The sequence below is a fragment of the Hipposideros armiger genome, unplaced genomic scaffold, assembly GCF_001890085.2.
Source record: "Hipposideros armiger isolate ML-2016 unplaced genomic scaffold, ASM189008v1 scaffold_146, whole genome shotgun sequence".
Classification (NCBI taxonomy): domain Eukaryota; kingdom Metazoa; phylum Chordata; class Mammalia; order Chiroptera; family Hipposideridae; genus Hipposideros; species Hipposideros armiger.
In genome coordinates, this window is record NW_017731496.1 from 2,100,085 (window position 1) to 2,110,594 (window position 10,510).

Sequence of the window (10,510 nt, forward strand, 5' to 3'; positions counted from 1 at the left end):
GAGGGCAGTGTCACTGGCCCTCATATGCGGGATCCGAACCAGGGCCCTCTGGCGTCCCAAGCCAGCTCTTAACCATCGCACCACTTGGCCGGCCCTGTCACCTATATTTTAATAAAACAAACAAAAAACAAGACAGACCTCCAGGGCCCACCCTAGACCAAGAGATCTGTGATCAGTATCTGTAGGGATGGGTCCTGGGACTCTGCATGTTACTCAGCTTCCTAAGTGATTCTGTGTGTATGCAGCAGCTTGGGGGTTACCGATGTAGACAGGTGGTTCTCAGACTCCAGCATGATCCAGAATCACCTGGGGGCTCCTTAGCACACAGAGTGTGCTGGCCCCACCTCCAGAATTGCCAGTTCAGTATCTGGGGGTGGCACGGGGCAGGGCGGGGCGGGATTGAGAATTTACATTTGTAACAAGTTCCTTGGTGAGGCTGCTGGATTTACAGACCACATTTTGAGAACCACTGCTGTAGACAGAGAATCTCTCTTCACCTGGCAATTTCTTAAAAGCTAAGAAAGTATAAAATCCACTTATCATTCCTCCACATAACTGAACAGACTTCTACTTTGTTGTCCAGATGACTAACACTCATGACCTTTGTTTCACCTTGCTAAATAAGTTGGAGCTTTAGATGAACACTATGAAAAGGGCTCTCACCTGGGCAGCCCTAATCTTGTACATGGCCCTGGTTCCCAGTGTTTATATTATCACCAGTCCTGTCCTTTTTTCCTGTTTGGTGGTGATTTGCAGAAAACCACTCAGCTTTGTGTTACCCTGGGCTTCAAAAACTAAAACCAGCCCCGGTCTTCACTTGCCATAAAGAGATACCCTGCAAAAAATGCTTACCAAAAAAAGAGAAACCTGAAAATATGCTGAAATTCAGAAAGTGTTATTTTGGGGAGCTTTCTGGGACAGGATGTCCCCATCATCAGCTAAAGGAAGCCCAGCTTCTGATAAACACAATTTTGCCTTGCACAGATCAAAGGGAGCCATTTATTGAAGGAAGGGATGGAAGTATTTGATGAGGCCCTTTTGCAGACTCCCCGTAAACAGGATAAGCCCTATCAATGAAAGCTCACACTCAGCCAGGCCACAGTTCCCAGGAACAATGGAGCAGCAAGAAAAGTAGGTAGCAAGGAAAATAGCCTCGGTCCTGACAAGATTGTTCTGCCAAGAGAATGGCTGTAAACAGGATTAGTTGTAATGAGATTATCAACTCATGATCTGGAGGTCTGAGCTGGCGAGTTCACTGTTGCATCAAGACAAGACGCAGAAGCAGTTTGTAGGGTTAGAGGATTACAATGCAAGGGGTAAGGGCTTTCTTTCCTTCTCTGGTCCCTCTGGTCCAGGGATGCTAGCTCTCCTGGGCTAAAAAATTAGTCACTGTCATTGCAAATATTGTTTTGCAGGAGCAGAAGAACCAGCAGCAAAAGCACCAGAGTAGTGGGTTTCAAACATGGGACATTGGCAATGTCTGGAGACAGTTTTGGTTGGCACAACTGGGAAGGAGGGTGCTACCTGCATCTAGGGGCAGAGGCCAGGGATACTGCTCAACATCCTACCATGCACAGGACAGCCCCCCAACAATATCCCTTTCTGGCTCCTAAACCTCACCCAGACCTATGGCCCTGAAAGAGAATGAGTGGGCTTCCCCAAGAGCTGTGCTTCCAATGAAAGAGCATGACTTAGAAATGGGTCACAGGAGAAACAAAAAATAATGACAGAAAGTGAGTCAGAAATACAGGTTGTATAACTACGAGACCTTTCCATAAAATAAACCAGGGGCCATGCCTAGGTCTCCAGGAAACACAGTTTGAAACCATTGCCTTAAAGTCCTAGAGCTAAGAGAAGCATTTTTGGTAAAGTGGCCCCAAATTTGACTTTAAGTGTGCTAGCACCAACACTAACAGGATACCCAGCCCAGTCACAGAATCCATGGGACATAAGAATACCAGTGGAGATGGGAGACCTCCGTTTGCAGGCAGAAACAAGGGTCTGGAGATTGGAGGGCAGGTCGGGACCTAAGGCACAGCTCAGAGTCATCGTTAGTATAGAGGGTCTATGTTACAGGTGGTCCTCGAAGCTGTGGGAGGGGGATGAAATTACAAAGGGAAAGAAGTAGAGTGAGAAGAGGTCGGAGCATGGAAAATGGCAAGCAATTCTGCAATGTCACTTAACTTTTTATGTGTAGCTTATGTTCTCAATTCTACTGCAGGTTCCTTACTGTTCAGGGCAGCTTTAGACACTCAAAAAAAAATTTTGTTTTTAATCATCTTAGTGGCTTGGACAGAGTAGATGCTTAAGAATTAAATGTAGTAAATGAATTAAATGTTTCCTCCATCATTAGACTTTTGGAAAGAGCCTTCTTTTTACCTCCATTCCCTTTACTTTTAACTATTTGAGTTGCACCGCCATCATGAGACTGAAAAATCTCTTTAGCAAATCGTCTGACTTCTGCATTGCCGAATCCATCGGCCTGTTCTTGAGAATCCTTCTGCAAACTGCAGCATCCAGCACTGTGAACGCCCTTCCTTCATTTACCAGTTGCCTCCCATGGTTTCTATATCACTATGTTTTCTTGGGTTTGTTTTGTTTGGTTTTGTTTCAATCTTCTTGAATATTACTCTTCCGCCTCCCTTGCTGGTTCCGTTCCTCTCTTGGCTCCTGAAAGCAGATTCTTGCTCAAATTTCTTTTTGTCCCTCTCCTGTCATTTTTCAATCTCTACCTTGACAATCTCATCCATGGTCTCAGCTATGGCTTTTTTGAAGATGACTTGGAAATCTAAGACTCAAGCCCTGATTCTTGCCTGATCATTTTGGGCCTGGTCCTCTGGAATTGAGGGAAGGAGCAGGCGCCTTTTCTTTCTTTCTTTCTTTCTTTCTTTTCTTTTTTTTTCCTTTTCTTTTAAATTGGGGAATAGTGTGTTTTTCCAGGACCCATCCGCTCCAAGTCAAGTAGTTGTTTCAATTTAGTTGTGGAGGGCACAGCTCGCAGCCCATGTGGGGATTGAACCAGCAACCTTGGTGTCATGAGCACTGCGCTCTAACCACCTGAGCAAACTGGCCTCCCTGAGGCAGGCACCTTTTAACAAAGTGGCCAGCAGCCCTGGGTTGATGCTGGAAGCCAACACTGGTCTGATGAAGTAGACCAGGGTGGAGGTAGAGTGGGGAACCCAGATGGAAGGTTGACGCTGGGGGTAGGGCAGTCAGTCAGGGCACAGACTTGAAGGACTGAAGTAAAAATAGGAAGAGGGAGAGAGGCAAGGTCCAGGCAGGTCTGGTGTCAGTTCAAGATTGCTCCTACAGACCCCGAGTTCCGATCATGGCACAGCTCTTGCATGGGTTAGTGCACACCTTATAGGGTCAGAAACAGCACATAAGTACTGACTTCCAGGCCCTGTTTCCATGAGGCTTTGCCGCACCACCCTCCTGGGTCCTCTTCCTCCTTCCTCCGTGCTCACTTGGCATTTGTTCTCCAGGGTTCTGCACTTGGCTTGCTTCTTTACATTTCCTTTTTCTCTTTGCTGGCTGATCTCATCCACTCCCATGGCTTGAGATACTATTTTTAGGTTGACAACTCCCAAATATATATCTCCAGCCTAAACTCCAGACCTGTAGTTCTAGCTACAGATTCCACAAAAACCTAAACATCGACATGCCCCAAACAGATCATCAAGCCCCAAACTGAAGCCGTTCTCTTCTCCTCCAAGCTGACTCTGTGCCTCTGCCTGTGCTTTCTCCTGATAACGATACCACCAGCCACCAGGCATCCAGGCCAGAAAGTGGGGAGTCATCCCTGACTCATCTTCTGTCCTCCATCTGTAAGTCAATTTTGCCTCTTAATCATTTGTTCATTTGGTCACACTTCCTTTTCTACTGCCAATTTCTTGGTTATCCCCCATCAAGTCTCACCTGGATATTTCAGCGGCTTTTTTTAACCATTTGTGTTCAGTTTTACAACCCCTGCAATCTGACCTCCATGTGTCTCTATAATTTTCAAAGTAGAAAGTTGGTGACCTTACTCCATGGTTCAATGAGTTCTCATTGCCTACCACCAGATAAAGTTTAAACACGATCTCTAGCACACAATCTCCTTCCTGATTTGCCCTCTCCCTTTTAGGTTTATTTATAGCCCCTTTCTGAGTACCAAGTACCTCATGCTTCATCTACAGGGAGTGGCAATCTCCTGAATAGCCATGGTTTCCAAATTCCTTGCCTTTCCTCCTGCTTGTTGCCAGCTAAGATGACCTTTCCTTGTATCCTGGGGGAGGCCAGCTCATCCTCGAGATCTCAGTTCTTGTATCAGCTGCTTTTTGACACCTCCTCGGACCTTTTCTTGATTCTCTATACACTTCTGCTACCACACCCCTGTACATACCTGTAACCTAGTACTTGGTGGACTGAATTCCTTGCTTAGGCTTTCATCTTCCCCACTAAAACCTGAGCTCCTGGAGGGCAAGCGCGTGTCTCATGACTCTCTGCCCTTCACAGCTAGCACAGCGCTTCTAAAACTGTGTTCTTCAGGGTTCTAGTCCCATGAGTTATTAAAAGGTATTCCCTACACGAGAATCTATGGTCCAATATGTTTGACAAAAGCTGCCTATTTGACAACCACATGAGCCTTTCAGCAGAAACCTGTTTGCTCTGGTTTAACCCAGTCCCTGCAAACCCCAGGGCAGGGGAAGAACTTCAAGCAGGTCCTTACAACACATGTGCAAAGGGCAAAGGTGGGAACGTGCCCGGGTGACTTGAGAGAACAGAGGAGAGGCTGGTCCAGGCTCAGGGGCTCTGGCAGCACTGCTGGAGGTAATGATCTCCCTCACTGATGCCAGGATAGTCACCAATTGAATCCCCAGGAGGGAAAACTCTGGTATCCTAATACTTCCAGAGGCTGAACTTCTGGATTGGATGGACGTGAACATCAGAAGAGTTTTATTATGTAAAGAAAGTCAAGTCTTCCAGGATGTTCTCTCCTCATATTCATTCCTGTGGTCAGACTTCAGCTTTGAACTAGCCTGCCCCAGGCTGAATCACTTCTCTAAACTCAACTCACTTAACATCTTCCATCTATTATCCTATTGTTGTTGTGTTTTCCTGTGAATGTCCTAGCCGTCTCCCATCACTATTCTTTCGGCCTCCCCTGGGGCAGGCACTGGTCATTCACACTATTCTTGACTGGAAGTCCCAAGCACACAGTGGGCACCAAATGAATGTTTATTAAATGCAGGAAACACAGGCATAATTCATTATTTCCTATTTGCATTGAGGCAGCAGAGATACAAATGTGATGACGCACAGCCTGAGCTCAGGTACCTGGAGGCCCTGGGAGGCATTTTCTGCACATGCTGAGGCTGAGGGAAGCAGACCCTTTTCACTGGTTCCTATTTATAGACATTTGGAGCCAGTGACTTTTTTTTGTGAGGGGCTGTCTCCCAGAGCCTGGATGGGAGAAAGGGGCAGAGTAGCACCTCTGAGTTGGTTATCCAGTACATTCCGCTAAAGAAGGCCAATTGTTTTAAAGACATAGGGCTATATTTTCAGTTTTGCACAGAGGCAGTGCTGCATAGGGGTTTATGGTAAGTACTGTGCTCAGTGCACACATGGAATCCAGGCTTTACCACTTGCTGTCTCTGTGACTCTGGACAAATTGCTTGACCTCTCTGTGCCTCAGTTTTTTCATCTGTACATTGGGGATGATAAACACAGTACCTACCTCCTAGGGTTCTTCTGAGGACCAAATGAGTTACAATACATGTGGAACTAAGAAGTGTGCCTGGCATGTAGCAAGTACTATATGTTTGTAAAATCAGTCAATCGATATTAATTTCTATGTGGGGGCAGGTCCAGGATGAGACAATAAATCATGGCCAGAGAGTGAAAATTACGTCGTGCCAACACACATTGTTTAAAATTTAAAGCTAGTACTTCTATTGTCTGGTTCCATTCCCCCAACAACCTACAAAGTGGGTATTATTTCGCGTTTTATGGAGGAAACAGGCTCAGAGGCTAAGATGCTCAGTGCTGTATAGCTCCACATTCGGCAATGGAGCCAGTACTCAAACTCATGCCTGACTCACTGCCAAGCCCAGTCCTTTCTTATCAAGTGATACTTTCTATCATGGGTGGGTTTCAGTTAGAGGCAACCCAGTACTTCCATGACTTTCTGGTTGGGAAGTGGTTCATAAGCCTCTTAAATCACACAAGTCACGTCGTCCCACCTATATGTTTAGAACTAACTAGTACTTTTATTGGAAAAGTTACACTTGCACATGATGCTTTTTTTTCTTTTTTTTTTTTCACACACTACAATAACAAGGGAGCCTGTTTCCTCCTTCACCTTTTCCACCCCCACCAGTTTCATCCCCCAAAGCCTTAGGCAGCATTTCAAAAACAAGTGCATAGATCATTTTAGTTATTTCATTGTTTATTGTGCATTAGCTCTATCTCTTGAGAGGATGTTTCTTTCAGAAATGATCTATGGATTTGTAAACATTTAAAAAATAATATACAAATGAGATCATGTTTTCATAGTGATACAGGCTTCATTGCTTATAGCCCCAATGTACAGATGAGGGGGGGAAAAAAAGCACAGGTGGGACTCAGCAGCTCACCACAAAACTCCCCTGGATGTCTGCCTGGGTTTCTGTCAGATCCACTTGGTTGAAATTCTATTCAGCATTGTTCCTGAGGTCTTACTGTTAAGAACATGTTCTTTGGGTTTCCTGCTTATCTCTAAGTTGAAGAAAATGTGTTTTTTTCTGTTTGCTTTTTCAACCTTCAGTTTCCATGACCTTTGGGGGAAAAAAAATGTAAGCACAAGCTGAGCTGGTCTAAAAGCAGCCTGTTTGCAACATGATATGGGACCTGGACTGCGACCAACTAAACCTTGGTGTAAGGTTCTCCAAACAGATTTCAACAATTTTTCCAAGTAGCAATATTGGTTTATTTCCGTTGACATACTTGAAGATGCTGAATTAACAATACATTTCCTAAACTATTGAATGAGCAGTGGTAAAATGGTAGTTATATATGTCAGAAGGGGAACTAGAGAGCTAATGATTTTTTTTTCCTTTGAATCTTAGGCACCTTTTAACATTCCTTGTATTTAGCCAAATGCCTTTTTAAGGGTAGAATTGGTTAATACAACATTCTCATAGTCCTATAGTTTTTTTTTTTTAAGATTGATAATTGATGGGCCAGACAAACTTTAACATCACTTTCTCCTTCAAAATTTACAACACTCTATTAAAAAAAAGTCATGTGCTCCCTAAACCTGAAAAACCTGGTGAATTATGTAAACCAACTCTTTAAAGTGTTTCTGAATTGTTTCTGCTTGTTTCAAAGAATTTACTGCACATATGTAAATATATATATATAGTATTATACATTGTTTTACCAAAGCTGCAGCTCCTTTTGCCATTGTAGACATAATTGGTGATATTTCTGTATGAGAATATCACTAAAAAGCACACATGAAATGGTGGTCCCTTCCAAACCTAAACCATAGAATTTATGTGACTTAAATTGTGGAGGTCAGTCTAATCTCTTAGGCTTTGAAAATTGCTCTCTCTCTTCCTCCCTAACCTCCCTTTTCTCTTTTATCAAAGGAGGGAGAGTGAGGTAGGTAAATATGACTAAATTGATGAGAGTAGAAGGAAATGCAGTATAACTTTTAAAGTCCTACTTTAATGCTTATGACTAATGAATGAAACATTAATTATAGTGTTAAATAAATCTTGAGGAGATTTCAAAGCAGTCTGTTCTTCTTTTTATTCTATTAACTTACTATCTAGGAGTTCCACCCTATCAAGAATAGCTCCTTCTCACTGGCTGTCCTCAACAGTCCAATCCAAATGTGACCATTTTAGTTCTCCAAAAGAGGCATTTAAGTTTCCTCCCCACCCTTGGACATGTCTCTGTCCTTCTCCCAGCCCCAATCAAAGTTCAACCAATATCTTTCCTTTTCTCATAGAATCTGAAACTGCTCCCCACCTCCCAGCTGCCTGGAATTGCTCTCTTAGTCCACAGCCATAACATGACCAGCAGAAGTCTCTTCCACCACCCCAAGCTGGCCCTAAATCACAGTCATTATGACCACATTTTGGGTTTTTCTTGCTGCAGTGTCCAAAATCCCCATCTCCACCAATGTATTCACCAGCACAGCCATACTAGCATTCCTTTGCCAATACTTACCAAAGCCATGCCCTCCTAGTCATCACCAAATTCTCCATAAGGGCTTCTGCTGTTATCTCTAGAATATGTCAACCGGGGTCATTTGGACCCCCGCTCTGGATCATTTGGCAATATCTGGAGACATTTTTTGGTTGTCACAACTGGGGAGAGGAGTACTCTATTGGTATCGCGTAGGTAGAGGCCAGGGGTCCTGTTAAACATCCTCTAATGAACAGAACAGCCCCTCACACAAAAAAGTCACTGGCTCCAAATGTCTATAGAGCTGAGGTTGAGACATCCTGCTCTCGGAGATAGTTGGAGGCCTTTATTCTTTTTCTGTACCTTTGGCAGAAAGACAAAAACAAAACAAAACAAAACAAAATCTGTCCTCCAGTCACATACCTAGAGCCTGCTGTTCTCTTCCTCACTTCTCAGCTCAGGACTGGGGAAAACACGCCGGATCTGGTAGAACCAGACTTTCCATTCCCCATGTGGTCCTTCTCCACCTGAGCAGGGGCTGGGCCAGAGGCCTCCATCTGGGCAGAAAAACCCATTCAGATCAGTGGTTTTCAACCCCAGCTGTACATCAAGTTCACGTCATTTCAAATTTTTTAAATATTTAGAATACAGATACTCAGAATTCACATTAAATTGGTCTGTGATGGGGTCAGTGCGATATTTTTTTAAATCTCCCCAGATAATACCAATGTACAGCCAGAGCTAATAACCGCCTGCACTGGCAGCTTGCTCAATGGAGGGAGATCTCCCCAACGAGCTGTAGGAAAATACTCTTCTGGGACCCTTTAGCATTATAGGGCATCCAACCTTCCAGGAGGAGGGAAGTCTTTTAATAATGAGGCCAGCTTGGGTCATGTAGGCAAATTCAGATTATTTGAGGGTCTTTCTTCGGAGTTGTTCTAAATTTCAAACTGGGGCTTACATTAACTTTAAATATTTATCAAAACCAGGAAATGAGGGTAAATCAAAGGTTAAAAGCTATCTTCATAATTAAGCACTGTCGGCTAGCTATTTATTTGTCTTGGGGAAAAATATTTTTTTCCTCTCATAGAAAGATAAAATAATCCTAAACTAAAGCTTTGCAATGAAGTATGGTTTATGAAAAATAATGGGATAGTATCATAAATCACAAACATTGTCTCTGTGAAATATGACCAGTCTAATTCTGTACATTTCCTTCCTATTTCAATTCAATGGAGTCTTTACAAGACAAATTAACTTAGCATTAACCTTGGAATCATTACTCTGTTTTCACTGATGAAACTGATAAAATAAAAATACTTCTCAGTGCTCAGGAACCTCATTAAATAATCTGTAACATAAGTAAATCATATCTAATTTCTGTTTCTTTCTTTTCTTCTTCTTCAGCCACACGCTCAGCATTCCATAGAAGAATACACATTGGACCCCAAGTTGGGAAGCCTGGAGTAGAGTTCACGCCATGGTACCACTTTAGCAAGTCACTTAATTTCTCCAGACGGTATCCTTGTCAGGAATGTGCTGGTGTCACCAGGTGATACATAAAAATCTTTTCAAGTTTGAATTAGCAAGAAGGCAGATTACCAGTTTGACAACCCTAAATAACAATAAAGTGCCTGGTTTATTGCCTTGGCATACAGTGTGGAAACATGATCTGTATCAATCAACAAAAATGTACTGAGTACTCTCTCTATAAAAAAAAATGTGGGGCATTGCCATGGGGAATTCAGAGAAATAGGAATTACATCTCCATGGTTTTACTATCAATACAGTAATAATTTAGATGGAGAGATACAGTTATATCAGATAAAAACATTCAGAAGTACCAATTGGTATTTCATTAAATCAGCAAACATTTATTGGAAACCTAATGCGTGAGTCAGATCACAGATAACAGGGCTGATACGTTTAGGGAGGAGTTGTGACTTTTCTCCCTTCGAATAAACTACAGCAACACACTACGTTAACAACTTCATTTAGAGGCATAGTATTATCTACTGTCTCGAGTATCTTTCAAGTATCTAACTTAATGCTGTGGAAATAACATTTATTGATCTTATTCTTGGGTAATTCTAAAAATTCTCTCCCGATCATCTGCTCCTCCAGCTGAGACGATTACCTCTGTTGTGTTCCCTCAAATGTTTCTAAGTTGACAGTTGGTGGTCATCAATAATTTGGCAGCTAATTTAATTAACTATGCATTCACTGAGTATTTAGAAGAATGTGTGTATCTAGAGCATTGTGTTAAATGCTGGCAATACAGAGAGTAAATATTATTTATAACTTGCTCATATAGTTCATAGTCAAGCAGGGGAAAATACATGGAAATAATTGA

General features: G+C 42.8%; 1 long non-coding RNA gene across 2 annotated transcripts in view; it reads left to right on the plus strand.

Moving 5' to 3' along the window:
* Positions 1–9,808, plus strand: part of LOC109387060 (uncharacterized) — a 45,668-nt gene extending 35,860 nt beyond the window's left edge. For both annotated transcript variants that reach the window (XR_002124896.1, XR_002124897.1), the window contains one exon: positions 9,565–9,808. This is a non-coding gene — a long non-coding RNA (uncharacterized LOC109387060). The remainder of the gene's footprint in view (positions 1–9,564) is intronic.
* Positions 9,809–10,510: the final 702 nt, after the last annotated feature.